General features: G+C 43.6%; 1 pseudogene; it reads left to right on the top strand.

Moving 5' to 3' along the window:
- The first annotated feature begins 6,941 nt into the window (after window positions 1–6,941).
- LOC136463888 (wall-associated receptor kinase 5-like) lies at window positions 6,942–10,150 on the top strand (annotated as a pseudogene).
- Window positions 10,151–11,226: the final 1,076 nt, after the last annotated feature.

Below are 11,226 nucleotides of genomic sequence, written 5' to 3'. Positions count from 1 at the left end.
TACTTGCCCTACATGGAACGTCGTAATGCCGCGCCTGTTAGCTCTAGGACCACTCACGGTTTAAGATAAATGGTCACCGTTAGGTCTTAGTGCCCCTGACATTGTCCCTAGCTATCGAATTGGACATCACACATTCGATATTTATATCCATATAATTCAAAATAAATATAAATATAGATCCAAATATCCTTGAATATGAATGATTGGATCTTTCAGATCCGTATCTAGTTTGGATATCATATATTCATATTGTTCAACTACAATATTAATTTTTTCATTCCAATAATTAAATATAATTTCTAGCTTATAGATAAAAACATATTATTTTTTATCATAATTGGTTATTAGTTGAGCCTCATGCTAGAAATAGCTAAGAAAAAGTTGTAGATTTGTTGTTGTTCTAATTTACCCGCGTTTTCTTAAATTACTCCCTCTATTTTAAATTGTAAGTCGCTCTATCTCTTTTCAGTGTATATCTAGGTATATCGCAATAGTAATATGTCTATAAAAGTCAGAATGATTTATAATTTAGAATGGAGGGAGTACTAAATAGTGTTTATAGCAGCTATAATTATTCCACAAAAATAATGTATAGTAAGATATATATAAAAATGACACTATTACAAGATAACATTCCAAATAACATTAGAATTATTAAGATACAATTTTCTATTTGACACTGAAAAAATTTATGCTCTCTTATTTGATAACCAAACTTGAAATCTTTCTTATTTGTCTACCCTTTCAATTTTCCTTACCTATCTGATACTTCCATCAGTTTCAAGGTGTAACGGTGAAAGGTCCTAATGGCTAAAGTGGGCTGAATTGCCTATAAAAATTTCTATAACAACACTTAACAAGGTGGTTAGACAATTATGAAGCAGAGCGGGTGTTGCGCTAGCCTACTAAAAAATACAAGCCACCTACCATAATTCTAGTTACTATAGTTCTAATTCACACAAGGGGCTAAGTCACTACTAATAAGTTAGTGATCTCTCAAAGACTAACTAAAGAGCCTCACTAACCACTACACAAACAAGAAAGGTAGCTCTCAAAACTAACTACACTAAAGAGCTTAGCCACACTAGAGAATGTAAATACAAGTGAGGGTAGTGAAGATATACCGACGTGGCAAGCGATGATCAATCAATCTATCACAAGAAAACCAATGAAATCCTCGGAACAAGATGACACAATGATTTATCGCCGAGGTTCACTTGCTTACTGGCAATCTACGTCCTCGTTGTAGCGATTCACCCACTTGGAGGTTCACGCGCTAATAGGCATCACATGCCTAACCCGCAATCGGGTGCCACACAACCAACATAAGATGGGGATCCACAGGCTACAAGAAATCCACTAAAGTACCTTTTGCCTCTTCGCCAGAGAAAGGTCAAGAACCCCTCATAATCACCACAATCGAAGCCAGAGACAATCACCTTCCTCCGCTCGACGATCCTCGCTACACCAAGCCATCTAGGTGGCGGCAACCACCAAGAGAAACAAGCGAAATCCGTAGCGAAACACAATCACCAAGTGCCTCTAGATGCAATCACTCAAACAATGCACTTGGATTCACTCTCAATCTCACAAAGATGATGAATCAATGATGGAGATGAGTGAAAGGGCTTTGGCTAAGCTCACAAGGTTGTTATGTCAATACAAATATCCAAGAGAGTGAGCTAGAGCCGGCCATGAGGCTTAAATAGAAGCCCCCCACGAAATAGAGCCATTGGGCTCTCACTGCAGCCCAACTCGGGGCGACCGGACGCACCGATCAGGTATGATTGGACGCACGCCTCAGCATCCGGTCAACCATCGCCATCCACGTGTCACCTCCGTTCAACCACGCGCATATGATTCCAATGGTCAAATTCAAACCCTCGCGTGTTAATTTAAGACTAGACTCGTGGCAACACGACCTGACGCGCCAACGTGGCATCCGATCGCTCCTACGCCCGAGCCAGCCACGCAGTGACCGGACGCGCTGCTCCTCGTGGCTTCTCAGCGTTAGGTCACTACCAGTAAGCATCTAGAGGCAAAATTTCGCGACCGGACGTGTTAGATCACACATGATCGGACGCGTCGGTGAGTTAGGTCAACTCTGCCTCGCTCTGTTGCTTGCGTCAGCGTACGTCATACACGACCGGACACACCACCGTCGCATTAGGTCACTACTTGCGCTAGTGTCCGGTCAGGGACTGACGCCACGCTCTTCACTGCACCGATGACCAGACGCGCCGAACCCCAAGTCCGGTCACTGCGTGACCTGCATCCGGTCTGAGGAAAACAGCTCCTCCACTTCACCAACTTCTCCACCCTTGAACAAATATGCCGACCACCAAGTGTATCACCTTGTACATGTGTGTTAGCATTTTTTCACAGACAATTTCAAGGGTGTTAACACTCTACTAGATCTAAATGCATATGCAATGAGTTAGAGCATCTAGTGGCACTTTAATAACCGCATTTCGATATGAGTTTCACCCTTCTTAATAGTACGGCTATCTATCCTAAATGTGATCACACCCACTAGGTGTCTTGATCACTAAAACAAAAGGGCCATATCAAATTCACCTTTGCCTTGAGCCCATTTTGTTTTTCTCTTTCTCCTTTTCAAGTCGAGCACTTGATCACCATGGCCATCACTACCATCAACAAGATCTTCATTTGCTCCACCACTTGGAATAGTGCTACCTATCTCATGATCACTTAGAGCAAATAGGTTAGCACATAGGGTTTCATCAATTAATCAAAACCAAACTATAGCTTTCAAACGGTGTTAAAATCTAATGTAAAAGACCGTTTTGCCCCTGCTGCCTCACGTGCCGCCATAGCCTCCTCACCGGCGGTGCGGTTGGAAGCCAACGCGATGCGTGGGCCGGGTGTGCAGGGGAAGCCGACAGCCGGTTGCGCGGGGCATGGGTCGGCGGCCGGGGAAAGGGCATGCGAGCTAGACCGGGCATGTGTGGGCGGTAGCCTAGGCGCGACCAATCTTCGGCGCTGCATGGGGCCACAGGTGGTGGCAGCTCCAGGTGAAGGGTCGAGATGGCGACTAGAGGGGGGGTGAATAGTCTTTTCTAAAACTTAATCTCGTCGGCTAACCGATACAAATACAGAATTAAAACTATCGGTCTAGCCAAGACTATACCCCACTATATATGTTCACTAGCACCTTGCAAAGATAACAATTATGCAACTAAGGTGCCGGGCTAGCTAGAGCTCTCCTAAACAATTCTAGGAGCAAGGTCACACAAACCTATGCCACTAGTACTTTAAACAACAAGGGAGCTCCTACACATGCTAGTAAGCAAAAGCACAAAGCTAACTAAGCTCACTAGCAATGCTCAATAACAAGGCAACCAATGCCTAATTAGAGAGCGCAAATACTTAGTTACACAAACTAAGCAATGTGACTAACAAGGTTACTAAAACCAAATTAGCCACGCAAGGGAGCTACTTCTATGCTACACAAGCAAGAAGGTAATTAGCAAGCTACACAAGCTATCTAATTACAAGAGCAACTACACAAGCTTAATATGTATAAAAGTAATTGCAAGCTTGTGTAATGGGGATGCAAACCAACGGGAAGAACAAGGTTGACACGATGATTTTTCTCCTGAGGTTCATGTGTTTGCCAACACGCTAGTCCCCGTTGTGTCGACCGCTCACTTGGTGGTTCGGCGGCTAATTAGCATCACCCGCTAAGCCCGCACTTCGGGCACCGCAAGAACCTACCCCTTGAGTGAGGGTAGCTCAATGACATGCTTTACTAGAGTTGCTCTTCGTGGCTCCCGCGGGGCGAGCACAATGCCCCTCACAAGCACTTCTCCGGAGCGCCGCACAAGCTTCTTGCGCGCTTCGACGGAGACCACCACCAAGCCGTCTAGGAGGTGGCAACCTCCAAGAGTAACAAGCACCACCGGCTTGCAACTCGATCACCTAGTGCCACTCGATGCAACCTCACGATGCAATCGCACTAGAATCGCTCACTCACACAATCGAATGATCACTATCAAGTATGTGTGTGATGGAGGGCTCCCAAGCACTCACAAGCATGGACACTAAGTCCGTTGAGGTGCTCCACACCATCCATGGCCGAGGGCCACTTCTATTTATAGCCCCAAGGGCTAAACTAGCCGTTACCCCTTCACTGGGCAACGGTCGGGCCGACCGGACGCTCTGGTCGTGTTGACCGGACGCTGGACCTCAGCGTCCGGTCGCCCACAGACGACCACGTGTCCCGGTTCCAACGGTCACTTGACCTGACCGGACGCAGTAGCTTTCAACTGACCGGACGCAGAACCCCCAGCGTCCGGTCGTTTCCAGTAAGCTCCCGAGTATGACCGGACGCGTCTGGTCGAACGCGATCGGACGCAGCCAGCGTCCGGTCACTCTCCAGCTACTGCGTCACCGTACGTCAGCCTGACCGGACGCAGCCTTCCAGCGTCCGGTGCATTCAGATCCAGCGTCCGGTCAGTTGACCGACGCCGGCATCTTCATGACCAACTCGTTTTCACTTCTAACTTCTTCACCCTTGCTCCAATGTGCTAACCACCAGAATTTGCATCCGGCGCAATAGAAAATAGACATTCCATTTTCCCGAAAGCGCCAAATGTGCCAACACCACTGCCTTTGTAAATGTGCCAACACCACCAAGTGTACACCAACATGTGTATGTGTGTTAGCATTTTCACAATCATTCCCCAAAGGATGTTAGCCACTCAACTTGCCACGCCACTCGATCCTAGCGACAATGCAAAGTTAGATCACTCGAGTGGCACTAGATGACCGATATGCAAACAAGTTTGCCCCTCTTGATAGTACGGCCATCTATCCTAAACCCGGTCATAAACTTCTCTACACACCTATGACCGGTGAAATGAAATGCCCTAGGTTATACCTTTGCCTTGCGCATTCCATTCCATCTCCTCCAATGTTGATGCAACACATGCACCAACACGATCAACAATGATATGATCCACTCCATATCATCACATGATCATATTGGTTCATCGATCTTGACTCTACTTGCTCTTCACCGTTGCCATCATCCATCGGCGCCAAGTCTCGCTCAAGCTTCACCGCCACGCGGTCCATCACTCCAAAGCCTTCGACTTGCCCTTCACGCTTGCAACCGGTCCATCAAGCCAAGTCTTGTCTTGATCTTCTCCACCTTGATCATATGACTCAATGTCATGTCTCATGTGCATTTAAGCTCCTTCATCATCACATGTGTGAGCTTTGCAACATCTCCAAGCCATTTTCACCTCCATGGCATATGTTGCTCATACACATGTACCTGTGGACTAATCACCTGTGTATCTCACATAAACACAATTAGTCCACCTAAGTTGTCACTCAATTACCAAAACCAAACAAGGACCTTTCACCAGGGTATGAGGAGGCTGTGGCGGCGCGTGAGGAGGCAGGGCGTGGGCGGTAGCAGGCTGTGGCAGCGCGTGGGGGCCACAGGGCACACCGGCAATGGGCCACGATAGCGTGGGTGGCAGCGGCGACAGCTAACCATGGCGAGAGAGACGGCCAGTGGGGACGGCCAGTCACGGCGAGAAGAAATGGAGAGAGAGGAAGAAGAAAGAGACAAAGGGCAAAGACGTCATTTCACTGCTGTTCTCTCACCTCCTAAGCCAGAAATAAATATTTTAATACGTCCGGTGTCCTTCAGCAAATTTGGCACAAACTGAAGTGTTCGTCAGCAAATCAATCTTTTTCGGTGTCCGCTAGCAAAGCGACCTCACTTTCAGTGTCCGCTAGCAATTTTTGCCATGTTTTTTTTTCTTAATTTAAGTATGCTAGAGATAAGTTCTTTGAGAATAATTATATAATTGAATGCATATTTATACCCATTATTCATCATATATATGCTTAAATTTAATGTGATTACCATATGCCGCTAGTGGAACTTAGCATCCGCAATAGCGCCTCCTATCTCGACACTAATTTACTACCAACTCGCGCTATACACTTTTTAGTACCTTGTAGTTCAAAGACTACAATGACTATTCTGCCTATATATGACCAAAACAACGCTTGACCTAGTATTAAGGTTTCGTATTTCTTAAGTTGCTGATTCCCACTTTCACATGCAAGACTGGTGAACAAGATAAGGAGATCTCACTTCTTTTCTTGTTTGGCTAAAAATAACCATGCATGCAAGATATAAAGAGACTCGCATACACATATTAACTTTGCAGGTTAGCTTCTCAAAGAAGATAGATAGCGTGAGGAATTGATTTCAGTTCTCTCTCTTTTTTAAAAAAAAGAAAAAAGATACATAGCATGAGATGCGGACCAGACGTGTAATCCTTAATCATCCAGCATGACAGTGTTGCCAAATGAACGCACTTGGCGAGCCGTTAACTCGTTTATTTGGTTTTGCCATGGCCCATTAGCAATGAGCTTTGGGAGCTAGCTAGTGAGCAACGCACTTGGCGAGTCGTTTTTGGTCCCAGCGACGACTGAATTATAGCTTGATAGGTATGCATTTAATAGAAATGAAGAACTCGTAGATTTGTTTTTCAACTCTAGAGTAAACTAAAATTCGAATTTAATCAAAATCTTTGACCGGTATAGTATTTTTTCGGACCTCACCAAAATAGATAAATTTCACAGAAATTCGATCATTTCGGGCCTGAACCCTGGTAAACTCTCAATCACGCACTGTGATATGCCTCATAACTACCAGACCACACACAGTCATATAGACGCTAGCCAAAGCGACCGCGCGTGAAGTACCTGGCAGGCGACGACCATAACATCTGCTGGGACAGGAGTATTATAATGGCGTTGGCGTGTTAATTTGCTCCTGACAGGAGTATCTACGCGTGCACGAAACTGTATCGATGGCCTTTAAATATGCGTAGTCCCGTAACCGAGAACCGCGACACTAATAACACCACGAAGACAAGCTGATTGGCTTAATGATGAGCTCAAGTAGAGTAATGGTTTGTGCCATGGCGTTCGCTCTGGCGTGCTTGGCGGCCATGCCTCCTTAGCTCATCACTGCCCCTCCAGCTATGGGAACATCGACATCACCTACCCCTTCGGCATAGGAGCCGGCTGCTTCCGACAAGGCTTCGAGCTTACCTGCAACTACACCACTCAACCTCCAAAGTTATTTCTGGGCAACAGCACAACTCAGGTTAATCACATTTATGGTACCAGTACCACAATTTACACCCATGCTGTGTTCTTAAACTATACTCCTAACTTGGAAGAATCTAGTATGAACACCTACAATATATCTTGGGATGCTCCCACTAAGGGGATTACTATCTACAGTTATGACATTTTCTTCTTCCTTGGCTGCGATTTCGATGTTGAATTGTTCGATTATGTAAGGAACCCAATCGGCTCCTGCATGAGCAGGTGCCACGGCAAGGTATTGCCAAATCAAGGGCCTTGCAATGGGTTAACTTGACCTCAGGCTTTCAGGGAACAATAGTTCGGACTGCCAATATGTCAGCACAGTCAGATCCTCTGTACCCTGGCATTATGGCTTTCATGTCAAAAGAACATTACATGCAAGATGCGACTGTTCTTTTCTCAAGTTGGACAAATGCAAGCAAGATTTCTGATGCTGAACTTGAGGTTGCCATCATGGACCAACCAAGCTGCGAAAGTGCGCAAATGAACAACACAAGTTATGCCTGTGCCACGGGCAGCTCTTGTGAAAATGGGTTTTATGGAGGTTACAGCTGCTACTGCTACAACAATAATTATTATTATAATTATAATGCTTACCTTTCTGAAGGATGCATGCAAGGTTCTCCCTGCTTGCTTTATGTAAAAAAATTGAAATATTAATGTTTTATCTTATGTCCTAACTCTATCAATCTACTATTATGAAGCAGATTACAACCCCAAGCCTAAAGAACACTACCAGAGGTCATGTGGGAACATTTCCATTCCCTTCCCTTTCGGGCTCGAAGAAGATTGTTTCGGAAACCAAAGGTTCCACTTAACTGTACCACCACAAATGAGACGTTTTTTAGCACAACATCAGCTTGTTATGATGGTTAGCAACGTGCTAAACAATGCTAGCTCCGGGAAAGAAGATACACAGTATCACGTGACTGGTCTGTCAGTAGAAGATGGGACTCTGATGGTTAGCAACGTGCTAAACAATGCTAGCTCCGGGAAAGAAGTAATAATAGCTCAGGCCAACGAAAGGGGAGGAGTGTACCTCTACGGCCCTGTGGAAGACCAATTTGATTTTTCTATGGAATACGACATTGTTATACGATGGGCAGTTACAAATTCATCTTGTGAACAAGCTATGCATAGGAGAAGTAGTAACTATGCATGCCGTAGTGTAAACAGTGATTGCCAAAACGTGACCCACGGGAAAATATTTATGGGATATCGTTGCAAGTGTTCTTCTGGCTACTCAGGAAATCCGTATATACAGGATGGCTGCACAGGTATATACCTTTCCTCCTTCAGTATGTGCTACAGCAGTACCATAGTTCACACCTGAAAATGGAAAGAAAATTAACAAATTCACATACTACAACAAAGTTGTAATTTGTAGCTAAATTAGACTAGGCAGATTTAGATAGGAGATTCCTTTTCATCAGCTTGTTATGCAAGTATGCAACCACATATTATGATGATCAACATATATAATGAATAACGAGAATTGATTGTCTACAGATATTGATGAATGCTCACTGCCAAACTACTGCAAAGGTACATGTCAAAACATTCCTGGAAGCTATAGGTGCACACCGTGCTCTCATACCCAAGAATTTGATTTCATCAAGAGGAGGTGTGTTACATCAGCTAAACAACGGAATCTTCTTTTGGGTAAGCCATAGCAAACAAAACTCCCTTGAAATTATAGTTTGTAAACATTAACATGATTTCATGACAATAGCAAGTGCATATAGGTATTGCAATTGGAACTAGCTGTGGCATTGGATCCATATTTATTGCCTTGGGTATAATTATAATTGCCAATAAGTGGAAAAAAGGCATCCAAAGTAGAATCCGACGAGCATACTTCAAGAAAAATCAAGGTCTGTTATTGGAGCAACTAATCTCAGAAGAAAGTGCTACAAGCAAAACAAAGATATTCTCATTCGAGGAACTAAAGGAGGCGACCAATAATTTTGATGCTACCCGTGTTCTTGGTCGTGGAGGACATGGTACAGTTTATAAAGGGATTCTATCAGACCAACGTGTGGTAGCCATTAAAAAATCCAAAATAGTGGAGCAAACAGAGATAGACCAAGTTATAAACGAAGTTGTCATTTTGTCTCAAATCATCCATCGTAATGTGGTGAAACTATTTGGTTGCTGCCTAGAAGATGAAGTGCCCTTGCTTGTCTATGAGTTCATTTCAAATGGCACTCTGTATGAACTTCTTCACACGAATACTACAGTAAAATGCTTACTTTCATGGGATGATCGCATAAGGATTGTAGTGGAAGCATCCAGAGCTCTGGCTTATCTACACTCAGTAGCTACAATACCAATTTTTCATAGAGATATAAAGTCTTCAAATATACTCTTGGATGACAACTTCACCACAAAGGTTTCAGATTTTGGTGCTTCAAGATCTCTTTAACTTGATGAGACCCATGTGGTGACAATTGTTCAAGGACCATTTGGTTACTTGGATCCAGAGTATTATCATACCGGTCAACTAACGGAGAAGAGTGATGTATATAGTTTTGGAGTAATACTTGTGGAACTTTTGACAAGAAAGAAGCTAATTTTTATTAATGATTTAGGTGCAAAGCAAAGCTTGTCGCATTTCTTCATTGAAGGACTTCACCAAGGGTCTCTTATTGAAACAATGGATACTCAAGTTGCGGAAGAAGCAGACCAGGAAGAGATTAGTGAAATTGCCTTACTTACAGAAGCATGCTTAAGGGTCAAAGGAGGAGAGCAACCGACTATGAAAGAAGTAGAGATGAGGTTACAATTCCTAAGAACAAAGAGACCGAGAAAAAGGCAACATTTACATGGAAAAGAAGGAGATATTGAGCCTTTTCTATGTGCAGAAGCTAAGAATTCACTCGAACATATCAACCTAGTTAATGCTACCCATATAATACCTCAAGAGACCTCTAGGTGCTACAATTTGGAGCAAGAATATGTGTCTTCATTTAGGCCACGCTAACTACATTTGCACTAGATAATAAAGGGCTTTGCTTAGATACTAATGCATTTGAGATATAATATATTTCGGGGAAGCTATGTTATATTTAGCATATTTGGATGAGATTGTATCTCATAGATGTGTTTTATGTGTATGCACAAGATATTGTAGACCACATCGCTTGTATACCTCCGTATTTATTTAGATGCATATAACATCAAGTCACTGTATTAAAGATAAGGTTGTGTAAGAAAATACAAAATAGTCATGGCTGTCGATGAGTCCAATGATAATTTGATCAGTTGCCAATGGCTTAATCAGTGGTTCCAGTAGCCATCTGACTAATGCATGATTTCAACTGCAACATGCTACTGCACTTCTTTTTTTTTTTTTTTTGCCAATTATTAGCATGACTAATGTTAATTGACACTCCGGACAACAGGAACTCACTCTTCCCTTCAATGTCCTTTCAGGACAGTATCAATAGCACGGTCGATATGCATTCAACACAGAACTTCGTAACTGTATTTGCAGATATGAAATACAACTCCATGTCTCTATCCTACAGATGCAACTGATCTGCATATGGAAAATCCGAATTAGCTTCACGCATTTTAGACTTCTAATAATTCTGTAACATTGTGAGCGCACGTGGACTAGTACCTATCTTCAACCAACTATCCGTAATAGACTAAGAGTTGAAGCAATACATTCCATTGAAAATAACCATGTGGCAAGGGAGCCTACCAATTCGAAGAGACAACAGTAGCCAAGTGCTATGACTACTGTTCTCTATCGATTGCTCTTCACTGGGACCCATCAGCAGGGTGTCTCAACATATTGTCTACCTTACGGTCTTCTTTGTGCCATCGTAACAATTTTGCATGTTCTTTGTTTCTGAACAGACGTTTCAAGCGTGGTATTATAGGAGCATACCACATAACCTTGGCAGGGATTTTCTTACGTGGACGTTCGCCCTCAACATCACCAGGGTCATCTCGCCTGATCTTATACCGCGACGCATGGCATACCGGGCATGCATCCAATTTCTCGTACTCTTTGCCACGGTATAGGATGCAGTCATTAGGACATGCATG

This window comes from Miscanthus floridulus, chromosome 7 (genome assembly GCF_019320115.1).
Source record: "Miscanthus floridulus cultivar M001 chromosome 7, ASM1932011v1, whole genome shotgun sequence".
Taxonomy (NCBI): domain Eukaryota; kingdom Viridiplantae; phylum Streptophyta; class Magnoliopsida; order Poales; family Poaceae; genus Miscanthus; species Miscanthus floridulus.
This window is presented reverse-complemented; position numbering and strand designations above follow the sequence as displayed.